The 17500-nt window shown below is 42.3% G+C and overlaps 1 long non-coding RNA gene across 1 annotated transcript in view; it reads left to right on the top strand.

Moving 5' to 3' along the window:
* LOC145877365 (uncharacterized) overlaps positions 1 to 17000 on the top strand; it is a 446358-nt gene extending 429358 nt beyond the window's left edge. The window contains exons 2-3 of the long non-coding RNA XR_014391671.1: positions 15597 to 15714; positions 16703 to 17000. This is a non-coding gene — a long non-coding RNA (uncharacterized LOC145877365). The remainder of the gene's footprint in view (positions 1 to 15596; positions 15715 to 16702) is intronic.
* The last annotated feature ends 500 nt before the right edge of the window (positions 17001 to 17500 follow it).

The following is a 17500-nucleotide window of genomic DNA, read 5'->3' as shown; positions in this document are numbered from 1 at the left end:
TTCAGCACTAACAGCTCTGAGTGTCTTTCCATCCCTTCCCTAGTATGAATGTATGATTGTGATGTAATAAATATGTGTTGGTGCAGCAGGCCGTTGCTGCTCCTTGCAACATTGTATGTTCAACATCATCTTTCTAAAATGTCACTTGCCAAATCTAACAGTAGCATATCGCTATCTAACAGGAGCCTATCACTATCTAACAGTAACCTATCACTATCTAACAGTAGCCTATCGCTATCTAACAGGAGCCTATCGCTATCTAATAGTAGCCTATCACTATCTAACAGCAGCCTATCGCTATCTAACAGTAACCTATCACTATCTAACAGTAGCCTATCACTATCTAACAGTAGCCTATCACTATCTAACAGTAGCCTATCGCTATCTAACAGTAGCCTATCGCTATCTAAAAGGAGCCTATCACTATCTAACAGGAGCCTATCACTATCTAACAGTAGCCTATCACTATCTAACAGGAGCCTATCACTATCTAACAGTAGCCTATCACTATCTAACAGGAGCCTATCACTATCTAACAGTAGCCTATCACTATCTAACAGTAGCCTATCGCTATCTAACAGTAGCCTATCGCTATCTAACAGGAGCCTATCACTATCTAACAGGAGCCTATCACTATCTCACAGGAGCCTATCACTATCTAACAGGAGCCTATCACTATCTAACAGGAGCGTATCACTATCTAACAGTGGCCTATCACTATCTAACAGGAGCCTATCACTATCTAACAGTAGCCTATCACTATCTAACAGGAGCCTATCACTATCTAACAGTGGCCTATCACTATCTAACAGTAGCCTATCACTATCTAACAGTAGCCTATCACTATCTAACAGTAGCCTATCACTATCTAACAGTAGCCTATCACTATCTAACAGTAGCCTATCACTATATAACAGTAGCCTATCACTATCTAACAGGAGCCTATCACTATCTAACAGTAGCCTATCACTATCTAACAGTAGCCTATCACTATCTAACAGTAGCCTATCACTATCTAACAGTAGCCTATCACTATCTAACAGGAGCCTAACAGTAGCCTATCACTATCTAACAGTAGCCTATCACTATCTAACAGGAGCCTATCACTATCTAACAGGAGGCTATCACTATCTAACAGTAGCCTATAACTATCTAACAGTAGCCTATCACTATCTAACAGGAGCCTATCACTATCTAACAGGAGCCTATCACTATCTAACAGTGGCCTATCACTATCTAACAGTAGCCTATCACTATCTAACAGTAGCCTATCACTATCTAACAGTAGCCTATCACTATCTAACAGTAGCCTATCACTATCTAACAGTAGCCTATCACTATCTGACAGTAGCCTATCGCTATCTAACAGTAGCCTATCGCTATCTAACAGTAGCCTATCGCTATCTAACAGTAGCCTATCACTATCTAACAGTAGCCTATCACTATCTAACAGTGGCCTATCACTATCTAACAGTAGCCTATCACTATCTAACAGTGGCCTATCAGGAGCCTTTCGCTATCTAAGGGTAGCCTATCGCTATCTAAGGGTAGCCTATCGCTATCTAAGGGTAGCCTATCGCTATCTAAGGGTAGCCTATCGCTATCTAAGGGTAGCCTATCACTATCTAACAGGAGCCTATCACTATCTAACAGGAGCCTATCACTATCTAACAGGAGCCTATCACTATCTAACAGGAGCCTATCACTATCTAACAGGAGCCTATCACTATCTAACAGGAGCCTATCACTATCTCACAGGAGCCTATCACTATCTAACAGGAGCCTATCGATATCTAACAGTGGCCTATCGCTATCTAACAGTGGCCTATCACTATCTAACAGGAGCCTATCACTATCTAACAGTAGCCTATCACTATCTAACAGTAGCCTATCGCTATCTAACAGTAGCCTATCGCTATCTAACAGTAGCCTATCGCTATCTAACAGTAGCCTATCGCTATCTAACAGTGGCCTATCGCTATCTAACAGTGGCCTATCGCTATCTAACAGTGGCCTATCGCTATCTAACAGGAGCCTATCGCTATCTAACAGTAGCCTATCGCTATCTAACAGGAGCCTATCGCTATCTAACAGTAGCCTATCGCTATCTAACAGTAGCCTATCGCTATCTAACAGTAGCCTATCGCTATCTAACAGTAGCCTATCGCTATCTAACAGTAGCCTATCGCTATCTAACAGTAGCCTATCGCTATCTAACAGGAGCCTATCGCTATCTAACAGTAGCCTATCGCTATCTAACAGTAGCCTATCGCTATCTAACAGTAGCCTATCGCTATCTAACAGCAGCCTATCGCTATCTAACAGCAGCCACTCACTATCTAACAGGAGCCTATCGCTATCTAACAGGAGCCTATCGCTATCTAACAGGAGCCTATCGCTATCTAACAGGAGCCTATCGCTATCTAACAGGAGCCTGTCACTATCTAACAGTAGCCTATCACTATCTAACAGTAGCCTATCACTATCTAACAGTAGCCTATCACTATCTAACAGTAGCCTATCACTATCTAACAGGAGCCTAACAGTAGCCTATTACTATCTAACAGTAGCCTATCACTATCTAACAGGAGCCTATCACTATCTAACAGGAGCCTATCACTATCTAACAGGAGCCTATCACTATCTAACAGGAGCCTATCACTATCTAACAGTAGCCTATCACTATCTAACAGTAGCCTATCACTATCTAACAGTAGCCTATCACTATCTAACAGGAGCCTAACAGTAGCCTATCACTATCTAACAGTAGCCTATCACTATCTAACAGGAGCCTATCACTATCTAACAGGAGCCTATCACTATCTAACAGTAGCCTATCACTATCTAACAGGAGCCTATCACTATCTAACAGGAGCCTATCACTATCTAACAGTGGCCTATCACTATCTAACAGGAGCCTATCGCTATCTAACAGGAGCCTATCACTATCTAACAGGAGCCTATCACTATCTAACAGTAGCCTATCACTATCTAACAGGAGCCTATCACTATCTAACAGGAGCCTATCACTATCTAACAGTAGCCTATCACTATCTAACAGGAGCCTATCACTATCTAACAGGAGCCTATCACTATCTAACAGTGGCCTATCACTATCTAACAGTAGCCTATCACTATCTAACAGTAGCCTATCACTATCTAACAGGAGCCTATCACTATCTAACAGGAGCCTATCACTATCTAACAGTAGCCTATCACTATCTAACAGGAGCCTATCACTATCTAACAGTGGCCTATCACTATCTAACAGTAGCCTATCACTATCTAACAGGAGCCTATCACTATCTAACAGGAGCCTATCACTATCTAACAGTAGCCTATCACTATCTAACAGGAGCCTGTCACTATCTAACAGTAACCTATCACTATCTAACAGGAGCCTATCACTATCTAACAGGAGCCTATCACTATCTAACAGTAGCCTATCACTATCTAACAGTAGCCTATCACTATCTAACAGTAGCCTATCACTATCTAACAGGAGCCTAACAGTAGCCTATCACTATCTAACAGTAGCCTATCACTATCTAACAGGAGCCTATCACTATCTAACAGGAGCCTATCACTATCTAACAGTAGCCTATCACTATCTAACAGGAGCCTATCACTATCTAACAGGAGCCTATCACTATCTAACAGTGGCCTATCACTATCTAACAGTAGCCTATCACTATCTAACAGTAGCCTATCACTATCTAACAGGAGCCTATCACTATCTAACAGGAGCCTATCACTATCTAACAGTAGCCTATCACTATCTAACAGGAGCCTATCACTATCTAACAGTAACCTATCACTATCTAACAGGAGCCTATCACTATCTAACAGTAGCCTATCACTATCTAACAGGAGCCTATCACTATCTAACAGGAGCCTATCACTCGATTTTATGTTTAACTTTAAATCAGTTAACGGTGTATCAATGAAAATCTGATACAGAGTGGAATGTACTGTTGACCAACCCATATATTTCAGCAGGGAAGTGTTCCTCACACCATCATTTCAAATGGTAGGACATGTGTCCTGTTGAAGCTAACTGGCTGATGGTAGGACATGTGTCCTGTTGAAGCTTACTGGCTGATGGTAGGACATGTGTCCTGTTGAAGCTTACTGGCTGATGGTAGGACATGTGTCCTGTTGAAGCTTACTGGCTGATGGTAGGACATGTGTCCTGTTGAAGTAAACTGGCTGATGGTAGGACATGTGTCCTGTTGAAGCTAACTGGCTGATGGTAGGACATGTGTCCTGTTGAACCTTACTGGCTGATGGTAGGACATGTGTCCTGTTGAAGCTTACTGGCTGATGGTAGGACATGTGTCCTGTTGAAGCTTACTGGCTGATGGTAGGACAATAACCTAGTATGCCTATTTACAGCAGCATATTAGTAACGGTTGTTGTCGTGTTGAATGGACCAAACTGCAGACGGAATGTGGATACTCATCTTTTTAATATATACGAGCAAAGCATCCACAGGAAAAACAATAACTACTAACTACAGGCTAACAGGCTACATACAAACAAAAGACTAGCGGTGTTAGCACAACCACCCACAAACCCAAGTGACAAACATACTCCTAAATATATGACTAACAATCAGGAACAACGATCCCCAGCTGTTCCTGATCAGGAGTCACAAGACTAACACAGAAACAGACATACTAGACAACACATACAGACTTCTTCTGCCACGTCCTGACCAAAATACTACACCACTACTCCCTCTACTGGTCAGGACGTGACAGTACCCCCCCCCCTAAAGGTGCAGACCCCGGAATGCACCTTAAAAGAAAACACAAAAATCCCCAATACCACAACAAAAAATAATACCCCCTAAACAAAAAAAGGGAGGGAAGGGAGGGTGGCTGCCGTCAACGACAGCACTGTGCTACACCCTCCCTCCCCAACCCACCTATCCTGGAGGTGGCTCTGGTTCCGGCCTCCTGCCCTCCAGGTTGTAGGCAGACTCATTGGGGTCCTGGTCGTAGACAGACTCAATTTGTTGTGGCTCGTGGGCAGGTTCCCTCATTTCCACACTGTAGGCAGACTCATTTACAACACAGTTAGTCAATTTCAGTTCCGGGTCGCAGGCAGACTCACCCGGTTCCGGGTCACAAGCAGACCCCCTCGGTTCCGGGTTGCAGGCAGGCTCCCTCGGTTCCGGGTCACAGGCAGACCCCTCTGGTTCCGGGTCGCAGGCAGTCTCCCTCGGTTCCGGACTAGACACTGTTGCCGGATACTCTGGACTGCACACTGTTGCCGGATACTCTGGACTGCACACTGGTGCCGGATACTCTGGACTGCACACTGGTGCCGGATACTCTGGACTGCACACTGGTGCCGGATACTCTGGACTGAACGCTGGTGCCGGGCTCTTGAGGCTGGGCCGACGCACTGGAGGCCTGGTGCGTGGGGCTGGTAGAGGTGGTACCAGGCTGAAAACACGCACCCTAGGGCTAGTGCGAGGAGCGGGAACAGGCTGAATAGGACTAGGCCGACTCATGCTCTATTTGGATAGACAGTGAGAATTCAGTACATAACTGTCTTGTTATCAGAAATATGCTGTGCTGAACACCATGGTAATAGAGGTGAGGTTATGGACATTGTGTGGATAATGGATATAGGAGGTTGAATGGCCATATAAAGGGTGTAGAATGTTTTAGTTGTATATTTCCCAGGTCCTCAAGGCTCCAAAATCAATATAAAACAGTTTTTATAAACATTTACATACATACACTTGTTTTCTGCCATGAAGCTCTATACACCCCTAGAAAACCTTATATTTTAACAAGCCTTTTCTGGTCATGGAATCCCCAAAATTATTTGTTTTGTTTTTGGGAGCTCAGACTTGTGGCTTGGCACAAAATATATTTGGGGTGAATCAGACATATTTGTGCAATCCCATCCCCCTGGTGGCTATGGGGTACATATCAATTTACAGGCATATTATTATGATATTGGCAAATATATTTGATAAGAATCCAATTAGGGTTCGAAAAATAAACTACAAAATGTGGCCATATTTGTAGTTCCCAGTCAATGATGATTTTAGAAAACACAGATATTGCAAATGCAAACGTCAAAGTGATTCAAATGAATGACAGATGCAGCTACAACAATTGATGAAGACTATCAGACAGGTGCAGCTACAATAATTGATGAAGACTATCAGACAGATGCAGCTACAATAATTGATGAAGACTATCAGACAGATGCAGCTCCAATAATTGATGAAGACTATCAGACAGGTGCAGCTGCAATAATTGATGAAGACTATGAGACAGATGCAGCTACAATAATTGATGAAGACTATGAGACAGGTGCAGCTACAATAATTGATGAAGACTATGAGACAGATGCAGCTACAATAATTGAAGACTATCAGACAGGTGCAGCTACAATAATTGATGAAGATTATGAGACAGGTGCAACTACAATAATTGATGAAGACTATCAGACAGATGCCGCTACAATAATTGATGAAGACTATCAGACAGGTGCAGCTACAATAATTGATGAAGACTATGAGACAGATGCAGCTACAATAATTGATGAAGACTATGAGAAGGATGCAGCTACAATAATTGATGAAGACTATGAGACAGATGCAGCTACAATAATTGATGAAGACTATGAGACAGATGCAGCTACAATAATTGATGAAGACTATGAGACAGATGCAGCTACAATAATTGATGAAGACTATGAGAAGGATGCAGATACAATAATTGATGAAGACTATGAGACAGGTGCAGCTACAATAATTGATGAAGACTATCAGAAAGTAATAATACAAATCTGATACCTTTCCAACAAAGGAAGTATCAACGTCACGCAACATAACCTTAGCAGGGATCCAAACCTGCATGTTGACCATTCTCCCTCTTTATATGTCAGATAACCTTAGCAGGGATCCAAACCTGCATGTTGACCATTCTCCCTCTTTATATGACAGATAACCTTAGCAGGGATCCAAACCTGCATGTTGACCATTCTCCCTCTTTATATGTCAGATAACCTTAGCAGGGATCCAAACCTGCATGTTGACCATTCTCCCTCTTTATATGTCAGATAACCTTAGCAGGGATCCAAACCTGCATGTTGACCATTCTCCCTCTTTATATGACAGATAACCTTAGCAGGGATCCAAACCTGCATGTTGACCATTCTCCCTCTTTATATGACAGATAACCTTAGCAGGGATCCAAACCTGCATGTTGACCATTCTCCCTCTTTATATGTCAGATAACCTTAGCAGGGATCCAAACCTGCATGTTGACCATTCTCCCTCTTTATATGTCAGATAACCTTAGCAGGGATCCAAACCTGCATGTTGACCATTCTCCCTCTTTATATGTATTGTATTCTACCACCTGATAGAATGGTAATGTATTGTATTCTACCACCTGATAGAATGGTAATGTATTGCATTCTACCACCTGATAGAATGGTAATGTATTGTATTCTACCACCTGATAGAATGGTAATGTATTGTATTCTACCACCTGATAGAATGGTAATGTATTGTATTATTACACCTGATAGAATGGTAATGTATTGTATTCTACCACCTGATAGAATGGTAATGTATTATATTATTACACCTGATAGAATGGTAATGTATTATATTATTACACCTGATAGAATGGTAATGTATTATATTATTACACCTGATAGAATGGTAATGTATTATATTCTACCACCTGATAGAATGGTAATGTATTATATTCTACCACCTGATAGAATGGTAATGTATTATATTCTAACACCTGATAGAATGGTAATGTATTGTATTCTAACACCTGATAGAATGGTAATGTATTGTATTCTACCACCTGATAGAATGGTAATGTATTATATTCTACCACCTGATAGAATGGTAATGTATTGTATTCTACCACCTGATAGAATGGTAATGTATTATATTCTACCACCTGATAGAATGGTAATGTATTGTATTCTACCACCTGATAGAATGGTAATGTATTATATTCTACCACCTGATAGAATGGTAATGTATTGTATTCTACCACCTGATAGAATGGTAATGTATTGTATTATTACACCTGATAGAATGGTAATGTATTATATTCTACCACCTGATAGAATGGTAATGTATTGTATTCTACCACCTGATAGAATGGTAATGTATTGTATTCTACCACCTGATAGAATGGTAATGTATTGTATTCTACCACCTGATAGAATGGTAATGTATTGTATTCTACCACCTGATAGAATGGTAATGTATTGTATTCTGCCACCTGATAGAATGGTAATGTATTATATTCTACCACCTGATAGAATGGTAATGTATTGTATTCTACCACCTGATAGAATGGTAATGTATTATATTCTAACACCTGATAGAATGGTAATGTATTGTATTCTAACACCTGATAGAATGGTAATGTATTGTATTCTACCACCTGATAGAATGGTAATGTATTATATTCTACCACCTGATAGAATGGTAATGTATTGTATTCTACCACCTGATAGAATGGTAATGTATTATATTCTACCACCTGATAGAATGGTAATGTATTGTATTCTACCACCTGATAGAATGGTAATGTATTATATTCTACCACCTGATAGAATGGTAATGTATTGTATTCTACCACCTGATAGAATGGTAATGTATTGTATTATTACACCTGATACAATGGTAATGTATTGTATTCTACCACCTGATAGAATGGTAATGTATTTTAGTCGTTGCCTCAGACATAGCAATACATGCTGTTGATAACTTGGTTGACTTTCACTGTCATTGCTGGTACATTAATAAACAACTAAGATAACATGCTGTACTATAGAGATGGCAGCCCAGACTAGCATTGTGGACAGTGACAAATGGAAGATAGGTCCATGTACCTTTGCACTCATTTGGTTTCTGTCTTTTCTGTTCCTCTGCAGTGCCAGTGTCCTCCTCCATGTTATTTGGTTTCTGTCTTTCTGTTCCTCTGCAGTGCCAGTGTCCTCCTCCATGGTCACAATGGACCCCTGCTTCTCTTCCACTGTGAACTTCAACCTGAATGAACACACACAGACATGATTGGTATTGAAACTCTTAGGTGGCACATACAAATTATTTGCTGGTCCAAATTAACACCCTTCCCCTCCTCCTTGGCCCTGACTTAACCTTTAGATTATTCTGAAGGGTCTGGATAGGTATAATCAGGAAAGTGGTGGAGCTTACACCATATTGCTTACACCTTTCACATATACAAACATCTAAGGGTTAGGGCCAAGGGAAAGAGTTAGGTAGTGAACTGGGAACAGCTGATTCTCTATGGGCAAAGAGTTAGGTAGTGAACTGATTCTCTATGGGCAAAGAGTTAGGTAGTGAACTGATTCTCTATGGGTAAAGAGTTAGGTAGTGAACTGATTCACTATGGGTAAAGAGTTAGGTAGTGAACTGATTCACTATGGGTAAAGAGTTAGGTAGTGAACTGATTCTCTATGGGCAAAGAGTTAGGTAGTGAACTGATTCTCTATGGGTAAAGAGTTAGGTAGTGAACTGATTCTCTATGGGTAAAGAGTTAGGTAGTGAACTGATTCACTATGGGTAAAGAGTTAGGTAGTGAACTGATTCTGTATGGGTAAAGAGTTAGGTAGTGAACTGATTCTGTATGGGTAAAGAGTTAGGTAGTGAACGGATTCTCTATGGGTAAAGAGTTAGGTAGTGAACTGATTCTCTATGGGTAAAGAGTTAGGTAGTGAACTGATTCTCTATGGGTAAAGCCCAAACCACACGGGGAGCCTTTTTTATACGTGTGTGAACAAGCATGGTAATAGAATGCATGGGAGTCAATGAGAGAAGACAGACAGGCTGTGAGCGTTACTCTGGTAATAGAATGCATGGGAGTCAATGAGAGAAGACAGACAGGCTGTGAGTGTTACTCTGGTAATATAATGCATGGGAGTCAATGAGGGAAAATAGACAGGCTACGTGCATCAACGGCATCACAAATATATAGAAAGCCAAATTAGAAAGCTATTTTTCTCGTGGCGCAATGCTGGTAAAATGAGCTGATGAACTCACAGAAAATAGACTGTTTCTGCATTGTTACCGAGTCTGGAATTGTGAAGTGCAGGTTTGCCGTTTTCATCAGGAATCTTGTTCCAAAGGCAGCTCTGCAGAGTGGTGACTAGCTGCCACAGACACAAAGTCATAAAATCTGTTTTTAAACCCTAACCACAATGCTAACCCTAATGCCTAACCCAGGGTTCTCCAACTGGCGGCCCGCGGGCCAAATCTGGCCGCCAACAATATTATTTGGCCCCTACAAAGCCCACCAAATAAATTAATATTTTGTTCATTCAAAAAATCAATTAAAAATGTTTTATCTTGCACCTGAGATGCAAAAAGTCCCAAAAGCAATGTCCCAAGAAGGATGTGACCTCACTACATTATGCAAAAGTTACATTTTTAACTTCATTCATGAGGGGCGGCAGGATAGCCTAGTGGTTAGAGCATTGGACTAGTAACCGAAAGGTACAAATCTGTTGTTCTGCCGCTGAATAAGGCAGTTAACCCACATTTCCTAGGCCGTCATTGAAAACAAGAATGTTCTTAACTGACTTGCCTAGTTAAATAAAAAAATGGAGAGAGAATGCAGGAGACAGTCAACTAATAAAGCAGGCCATTTAGTGGTGTTGAAATGTAAAGCTGCAACCACAGCGTAATCAATAGGAGGTGAACAGTGCCTGGTGCTGAAAATATAGATAACTTGTTATGCAAGTGGCGCCAATCAACAGGTGGAGAAAAACTACACCAGTCGAGTAATTCATTTCAACAATAATCTTCATTTTAATTTGACTTTACAAACAACAAGAGGGCTTAATTTGAGTCAATGTCTTCAGAGCGAAGGCCCATATAAATAACTGGCTGAGCAAGGCTGTGTGGGGGCGAAGGAGGGATTTGTATTTATTTATTAGGCCGACTTACAACTGCATCTGGCCAAAAAGGCAGCATCCTACATAAAACAATAATTTAAGAAAAACAGGTGATGTCTGTGTCTGAGTGTCTGTAGCCCTGTATCAGGAGTCTGGGATAACCTGAGTGTCTGTAGCCCTGTATCAGAGTGACCAGAGTAACCTGAGTGTCTGTAGCCCTGTATCAGAGTGACCAGAGTAACCTGAGTGTCTGTAGCCCTGTATCAGAGTGACCAGAGTAACCTGAGTGTCTGTAGCCCTGTATCAGAGTGACCAGAGTAACCTGAGTGTCTGTAGCCCTGTATCAGGAGTGACCAGAGTAACCTGAGTGTCTGTAGCCCTGTATCAGAGTAACCTGAGTGTCTGTAGCCCTGTACCAGAGTGACCATAGTAACCTGAGTGTCTGTAGCCCTGTACCAGAGTGACCATAGTAACCTGAGTGTCTGTAGCCCTGTATCAGGAGTGACCATAGTAACCTGAGTGTCTGTAGCCCTGTACCAGAGTGACCAGAGTAACCTGAGTGTCTGTAGCCCTGTATCAGAGTGACCATAGTAACCTGAGTGTCTGTAGCCCTGTATCAGAGTGACCATAGTAACCTGAGTGTCTATAGCCCTGTACCAGAGTGACCATAGTAACCTGAGTGTCTGTAGCCCTGTATCAGGAGTGACCATAGTAACCTGAGTGTCTGTAGCCCTGTACCAGAGTGACCAGAGTAACCTGAGTGTCTGTAGCCCTGTACCAGAGTGACCATAGTAACCTGAGTGTCTGTAGCCCTGTATCAGGAGTGACCATAGTAACCTGAGTGTCTGTAGCCCTGTACCAGAGTGACCATAGTAACCTGAGTGTCTGTAGCCCTGTACCAGAGTGACCAGAGTAACCTGAGTGTCTGTAGCCCTGTACCAGAGTGACCAGAGTAACCTGAGTGTCTGTAGCCCTGTATCAGGAGTCTGGGATAACCTGAGTGTCTGTAGCCCTGTACCAGAGTGACCATAGTAACCTGAGTGTCTGTAGCCCTGTATCAGGAGTGACCATAGTAACCTGAGTGTCTGTAGCCCTGTACCAGAGTGACCATAGTAACCTGAGTGTCTGTAGCCCTGTATCAGAGTGACCATAGTAACCTGAGTGTCTGTAGCCCTGTATCAGAGTGACCAGAGTAACCTGAGTGTCTGTAGCCCTGTACCAGAGTGACCATAGTAACCTGAGTGTCTGTAGCCCTGTATCAGAGTAACCTGAGTGTCTGTAGCCCTGTACCAGAGTGACCAGAGTAACCTGAGTGTCTGTAGCCCTGTACCAGAGTGACCAGAGTAACCTGAGTGTCTGTAGCCCTGTATCAGAGTGACCATAGTAACCTGAGTGTCTGTAGCCCTGTATCAGAGTGACCAGAGTAACCTGAGTGTCTGTAGCCCTGTACCAGAGTGACCAGAGTAACCTGAGTGTCTGTAGCCCTGTATCAGAGTAACCTGAGTGTCTGTAGCCCTGTACCAGAGTGACCAGAGTAACCTGAGTGTCTGTAGCCCTGTACCAGAGTGACCAGAGTAACCTGAGTGTCTATAGCCCTGTATCAGGAGTGACCAGAGTAACCTGAGTGTCTGTAGCCCTGTATCAGAGTGACCATAGTAACCTGAGTGTCTGTAGCCCTGTATCAGGAGTGACCATAGTAACCTGAGTGTCTGTAGCCCTGTATCAGAGTGACCAGAGTAACCTGAGTGTCTGTAGCCCTGTACCAGAGTGACCATAGTAACCTGAGTGTCTGTAGCCCTGTACCAGAGTGACCAGAGTAACCTGAGTGTCTGTAGCCCTGTATCAGGAGTGACCATAGTAACCTGAGTGTCTGTAGCCCTGTATCAGGAGTGACCAGAGTAACCTGAGTGTCTGTAGCCCTGTACCAGGAGTGACCAGAGTAACCTGAGTGTCTGTAGCCCTGTATCAGAGTAACCTGAGTAACCTGAGTGTCTGTAGCCCTGTATCAGAGTGACCATAGTAACCTGAGTGTCTGTAGCCCTGTACCAGGAGTCTGGGATAACCTGAGTGTCTGTAGCCCTGTATCAGGAGTCTGGGGTAACCTGAGTGTCTGTAGCCCTGTATCAGGAGTCTGGGATAACCTGAGTGTCTGTAGCCCTGTATCAGGAGTCTGGGGATAACCTGAGTGTCTGTAGCCCTGTATCAGGAGTCTGGGGATAACCTGAGTGTCTGTAGCCCTGTATCAGGAGTCTGGGATAACCTGAGTGTCTGTAGCCCTGTACCAGAGTGACCATAGTAACCTGAGAGTCTGTAGCCCTGTATCAGAGTGACCAGAGTAACCTGAGTGTCTATAGCCCTGTACCAGAGTGACCAGAGTAACCTGAGTGTCTGTAGCCCTGTATCAGGAGTCTGGGATGACCTGCTCCTGTAACGATAAAACAAACAGAAAATACTGTCAGCATGACACCTAAAATAGCCATTGATAAGCACTAATAATCACAATAATAATAATAACAATAATAACAATTATAATAATAATAATAATAATAATTACAATAATGTTAGTAGCCTATATGACTATTTATTAAATACTAAGTTATTTACTTAATGGGAAAAGTTGCATTTCCCCTTGGACACGATCTTGTGGATGTCAGGTGAGAGGGATGTGATGTTGATGAGCAGGCAGTCCTCGGTTGCCTTATGTGAAAGCCGGTTCCTGTCGTGAGTCGATTGCATTCATAGAGGAAAAGGAGGACTCACAGGTGTAAGATGATCCAAACATAGTTAGCACATAAAAGGAATGGTGATGACTACAACAACGATGGTGGTCAGCTGCTGCCCTCATTGGGTATAGCGAGCACCATCCCCCTCTCTCTCCCTCCTTCCCCCTCTCTCTCCCTCCATCCCCCTCTCTCTCCCTCCTTCCCCCTCTCTCTCCCTCTATCCCCCTCTCTCTCCCCCATCCCCCTCTCTCTCCCTCCATCCCCCTCTCTCTCCCTCCTTCCCCCTCTCTCTCCCTCTATCCCCCTCTCTCTCCCTCCATCCCCCTCTCTCTCCCTCCATCCCCCTCTCTCTCCCTCCATCCCCCTCTCTCTCCCTCCATTCCCCTCTCTCTCCCTCCATCCCCCTCTCTCTCACCCAGGTTCTGTTATCTCAGGTCATAAATTCCTGGAGGAGACTCTCTCCCTCGTGCAGTATAGAGAGAGGGTTTCACACTCTGATGGATGAGACAATGCAAGCCATTCATTTGTGGGGCGATTTCCTTCAACCTGCTGACCAGGCCCCTGTGTCTGTCCACCATAGCAGGAGCCCTGACGGTGATCACAAAGTTGACTTTTTCGAATGACAGGCCATGCTACGTAAACAATTGTTCCAGCTTTGTGAATAGGATGTCCCCGGCGGTGTGTCCTTCCAGGGGAACGTCCCCGGCGGTGTGTCCTTCCAGGGGAACGTCCCCGGCGGTGTGTCCTTCCAGGGGAACGTCCCCGGTGGTGTGTCCTTCCAGGGGAACGTCCCCGGTGGTGTGTCCTTCCAGGGGAACGTCCCCGGTGGTGTGTCCTTCCCATGAAAATAACGGACATATACACACAACTGTGCTACATCGGTGTTGTCAGTACTCTCATCAATAGCCAGGGGAAAATGCTCAGCCTGACTGAGCCCCTCCAGAACAATCCTATGCACATCATCCGCCAGAGCACAGACACGGCGTCCGGCTGATGTCACAGACAGGGGCACCTGTTTGACAGACGCAATTATGCTATCCATAGACTTGTCTGTAGCCAATTCCTCCAAAACTGTCACCATGCATTTTTGTTACTTTTTGAGAACGACATGTTCTCTTGCTATCAAGCTCATTGTTCTGAATGAATGTTGATATTAATAAAGTAGTGTAGACTACAGTAGGCTACGTAGACCTGTTTTTCCCCACCAATCAACACACAGAGAAATAAACAAAAAGTTATAATTGAATAGAGATATTGGTGATTTTATGATTTAATCAGATCTAAATTATTTTATTGTCACTGAATGTACTATGTACTAATCAAATGTGTTAAACATGTTGTTAAATTTGTAGTGTAGGCCTATTAATTGTGCTAATATTATACGCTAATTATGTTCTGGCCCGCCCACTTTAACTCAGAAAAACATTCTCCCGATGTCACGTCCTGACCAGAGAAAGCTGTTATTTTCTATGGTAGAGTAGGTCAGGGCGTGACAGGGGGGTTTCTAGTTTAGTTTTTCTATGTTGTTTTCTAGTTTTGTATTTCTATGTTGGGTTTTGTTTGGGATGATCTCCAATTAGAGGCAGCTGGTCATCGTTGTCTCTAATTGGAGATCATACTTAAGTAGGTGTTTTTCCCACCTGGGTTTGTGGGAGATTGTTTTTGAGTAGTGTATGTTTCACCTCTGCATCACGGTTTGTTGTTTTTTTGTTCTTTAGGTTATGTGTATGTATTGCATAGTTTCACAGTTCAATAAAATATGTGGAACGATAATCACACTGCACTTTGGTCCGCTCCTCTCTATGACAACCGTGACACCCGAAGCCAAATCTAGTTGACAAACCCTGTTTTATAGTATGTCATGGCCTTTACTGGCCAACTGCTGTTATGTTTACGATATACTATGGTGTTGTGTCACTAGACTTTGACCAGATATTATTACATCCAAAGATCAACTGTACCTAGAACATAGATACAGAGCCACTTGTCATCAAGAAGCTGCTCTCTCAGCACAACGGAAAATATCTCAATGACTTGACATGTTCTGGCTGTGAATTCAGGCTACAAGGTAAGAATCTTCCCAGTGATTATCGTAAAGTGTGTAGAGAAATTAAATGTATGGTGTTATTTTAGTATAGTGACTGACAGTAAAACACTCAGATCTAACAGTCCATTTCACCTGGGACAGTTATGTGACAGTTCAATCATACAAAATGGTGCTAACTGGGCGTAGGCGAGTCAAATTCAAAAACATATTGTTCATATATTCATATATTGTGGTTATTTTACAATTTGTATATTTTTATGTATAAGTTGTAAATCGTCTTTCAAAATATCGTAAAATTTGTTTTCAAACTTACAATGAGCTCCTCTTTCCTGTGTAATCTGGTTTGAAACCACTGAACATACTTTTCTTAACATTGTTATTATGAACTGAATTCAGTAACAGCATAATAATATCATATCTGTTAAACAAAGCAACACACTAGAATGAGAGGAATTATTAAAAGAGAAAGTGAGACATTAATATTATTATTAGTTATTATCTATTATTATCTATTAATTAAATCACCTGACTGTTTCTATGTATGTTAGTAAATGTTTTATTTCTAAGAGATAATGAATATAAGAGAACAATTGACATTCAATAATTAGTTGTCACTGTGTTAACCACAACCAACATGCTGGATCTCTGTTTAGTTGTTACTGTGTTGACCACAACCAACATGCTGGATCTCTGTTTAGTTGTCACTGTGTTAACCACAACCAACATGCTGGATCTCTGTTTAGTTGTCACTGTGTTAACCACAACCAACATGCTGGATCTCTGTTTAGTTGTTACTGTGTTAACCACAACCAACATGCTGGATCTCTGTTTAGTTGTCACTGTGTTGACCACAACCAACATGCTGGATCTCTGTTTAGTTGTTACTGTGTTAACCACAACCAACATGCTGGATCTCTGTTTAGTTGTCACTGTGTTAACCAACATGCTGGATCTCTGTTTAGTTGTCACTGTGTTAACCACAACCAACATGCTGGATCTCTGTTTACAGGGGTCAGTGCTCTAAAATGAGTCTCTCTGGGGAGAGAGAGGAGGGGGGCCCTGCCTCTAAAATGAGTCTCTCTGGGGAGAGAGAGGAGGGGGCCCCTGCATCTAAAATGAGTCTATCTGGGGAGAGAGAGGAGGGGGCCCCTGCCTCCAAAATGCATCTCTCTGGGGGACATGACACCAAAGCTAAGAGGTAAGATGACAATTTTATGAAGAATTGATTAAGTTTATTTCCTAAATAAATAACTATCTTAAGGTGAATGCACTTACTGTAAATCTCTCTGGATAAGAGCATCTGCTAAATCAGGGGTTCTCAATCCAGGGTCTGTGGAGGTACTGCAGGGGTTCTGCAGGAAGCGTGGGGAGTGGTGGTGTATCCAGGGAGAAAACTAAACTAATATTCTGAAATGTCATTGTGGTCTTATGTTCCCATCTATTGGAATTATTTAGCAACTGCAGTAGTGCTGAAAAAATGTGTTATTCCTTACTAAAGTAGTAATTACTGAGAACAACTAGTTAATTTTTATCACTTACTATCATAAAATAACAACTTATACCATAACAAACAATTAAACTAACATAAACCAAAATCACTATATATGTAGTTATTTAGTTAATTACCAAATTGAGCCGGTCGGTCACATTTAAGAGTGAGGGAGATATATAGCATTTTGCAAAAAAAAACATGATTTTTGTCTCTCTGAAATGAAACCATCAAGTGATAGATTTTAAACAAATACATGTCTGTCATTGAACAACCCCATGTCATGATAGTGAACAACTCCATGTCATGATTACATAG

Source organism: Salmo salar, unplaced genomic scaffold (genome assembly GCF_965601325.2).
Source record: "Salmo salar unplaced genomic scaffold, fSalSal1 ptg000974l, whole genome shotgun sequence".
Classification (NCBI taxonomy): Eukaryota; Metazoa; Chordata; class Actinopteri; order Salmoniformes; family Salmonidae; genus Salmo; species Salmo salar.
The sequence above is the reverse complement of the archived record's forward strand: the minus strand, read 5'-3'. Positions and strand labels throughout refer to the sequence as shown.